The 2804-nt window shown below is 50.2% G+C and overlaps 1 pseudogene; it reads right to left on the minus strand.

Moving 5' to 3' along the window:
* Nucleotides 1-899: 899 nt before the first annotated feature.
* Nucleotides 900-1950, minus strand: LOC102840895 (annotated as a pseudogene).
* Nucleotides 1951-2804: the final 854 nt, after the last annotated feature.

Raw genomic sequence — 2804 nt, forward strand, 5'->3', positions numbered from 1 at the left:
TGTTGTCGAGTCGATTCTGACCCATAGCGACCCTGTATAGGGTTTCCAAGGAGCAGCTGATGAGCTGCTTTCAGTTCAAACGACTTTGCAGTCTGACGCATTTGCCCACAGCACCACACTAGAACTCCACATGACAGTAGAAAACCCGAAATTTGTTGTCATCTCAGAGTTGAGAATTGCATACAAAAACCGTACATAAATTAAAAGGATGAATGAGTTTACAGGTTTAAATGCAAACCATTTTCAAACTCAAGGCAAGTAACAACCCATGGGATTTCAGCTGGGAGAACATAAGCTAAGAAAGGAAACTGGTCCCAAGGTTCAGATTCTTCCAACCCTGACAGGCAGGCAAGACAGATATGACAATCGCTCCAGGCCACTTACCAACCCTTCAGGTGTGATCCTGGAGCCATCAGCTCTTCCTCTGGTAGCATAGTGGTTACGAATTGGGCTGCGAACTTGAGGTCAGCAGTTCGAAACTACCAGCTGTTCCACGGGAGAAAGATGAGGCGTTCTGCTCCCGTAAAGATTTGACAGCCTCGGAAACCCTGTACAGGGTCGCTGTGAGTCGGTTCCGACTCCACGGCACACAACCACCACCACCACCACAGACTTGCCACAACTACAGACTTCACCCCACCATGTCATCCCTTCACCTCGGCCACAGAGTGACCGATTCACACGCTCTAGGGACTTAAATCAAAGATATGTACAGGGTATTAAGCACAGACCAAGGAACAGGTAATTTGAATACAAGGTCAAGATCAACAACAGTGCTTCTGATACCGAGATACAGGCTTCTTTTCAAAGGCTTCTGCCAGTTTCAAGAGGCTAGCATGAGACGTGCGGTTTGTGGGCAAAGCTCATGCGGCAGGTGGCGGCACCTGCGGGCAGTCGGTCTAGAAGCATTTGCGGTGGACGATGGAGGGGCCTGACTTCTCATACTCCTGCTTGCTGATCCACATCTGCTGGAAGGTGGACAGCGAGGCCAGGATGGAGCCGCCGACCCACACAAAGTACTTGCGTTCGGGAGGAGCAGTTATCTTGATCTTCATGGTGTTGGGCGCTAGCTAGCGCCGTGATCTCCTTCTGCATCGGGTCGGCGATGCCTGGGTCCATGGTGGTCCCGCCTGACGGCACTGTGTTGGCATACAGATCCTTCTGGATGTCCACATCGCACTTCATGATTGAGTTGAAGGTGGTTTCATGGATGTAACAGTGACTCCATACCTAGGAAGGAGGGCTGGAAGAGCGCCTCGGAACACCGGAAACGCTCGTGGCCATCCGGCAGCTCGTAGCTCTTCTCCAGGGTGGAGGAGGACGTGGCGGTGGCCATCTCCTTTTCAAAGTCCAGGGCGACAGACATATCCCAGCTTCTCCTTAATGTTGTGCACGATCCGTACCGCGCTCCGTTGGGATCTTCAGGGGATAGTTGGTCAGATCCAGACGCAGGATGGCGTGTGGCAGGGCGGAGCCCTCATAGAAGGGTACGGGCGGGGTACGTGACACCATCGCCAGAGTCCATGACGATGCCAGTGGTGCAGCCCGAGACACAGAAGGACAGCACGGCCTGGATGACCACGTACATGGTGGGGTTTTGAAGGTTTCAAACATGATCTGGATAATCTTCTCCCAGTTGGCCCTGGGGGTCAGGGGTGCCTCGGTCAGCAGCATTGGGTGCTCTTTAGGGGGCCACACGCAGCTCGTTGTAGAAGGTGTGGTTCCAGATATCCTCCATGTCGTCCCTGTTGGTGACAATGCCGTGCTTGATGGGGTATTTGAGGGTCAGGATGCCCTTCTTGCTCTGTGCCCAGTCGCCCACGTAGCTAGCCTTCTGGCCCATGCCCACCATGATGCCCTGGTGCCGGGGCACCCCACGATCGACGGGAAGCCGGCTTTGCACATGCCAGAGCCTTTGTGGATGACACACGCTGTGATCTTTTCTTCCATGGCGACCAGAAAGGCCAAGGGGCAGCCGCAGCGAGCACAAGCGAAGAGAGAAGCGAACGCGAGCCACGTTGGAGACTTAGCTTCAAGTATTCTTAAAACCATACTTAGCAACGTGTAGGAAAAATGTTTTTTGTATCTTACTTTTCTTCTAAGCATGTCTGATGCTACTCTTATTGAACAACAATGCCAGCTATTTCTTGTTGTATGTTCCTAAAAGCAATCAAATGTCACTCTTTTGAAAACGGCTAAGATCCCAGATTTTCTGTTGCTTCTCCCATACCAAAGGTTCCTCAGTGATGCAATGTTTTAAGTGCTGGATAGTTAAACAAAAAAGTTCATGATTTGAACAAGCTGCTCCACATGGGAAAGATGTGTAAGTCTTCTTTCATGACGGTAACAGCCTTGAATACCCTATGAGGAAGTTCTACTCTGAGCTGTAGGTTCACAAGGAGGGAGTTGGAAGGAACTCAGCAACAATTCGTTCTTGCTCTCCAATTTCCTCCACATTTAATTAGAATTGGGGGGAGTATCATGGCTCCATAGGATGAGCACTGGATTGCAAAGCACAGCTCTCTGGGTAGCCCACCAGTCACTTCATGGGAAAAAGATGCGGCTTTCTGCTCCCACAGAGATTTACAGTCTCAGAAACCCTACAGGGAGGTTGCTATGAGTCAGAACCTACTGAAGGTACTTACCAACAACACCAAAGCAAATCTTTTGCATTTTTTTCCCTCCAAATCTTTTTCTTTCGGGTCAGTAGTTCAGTTTTGTCTGAAATTGCCAGATTCCAGAAATGATTTTCAGAAGTTGAGAAGCAGGCTGTTGTTGTTGTTGTTAAGTGCTGTCGAGTCGAT

This window comes from Chrysochloris asiatica, unplaced genomic scaffold (assembly GCF_000296735.1).
Source record: "Chrysochloris asiatica unplaced genomic scaffold, ChrAsi1.0 scaffold00192, whole genome shotgun sequence".
NCBI lineage: Eukaryota > Metazoa > Chordata > Mammalia > Afrosoricida > Chrysochloridae > Chrysochloris > Chrysochloris asiatica.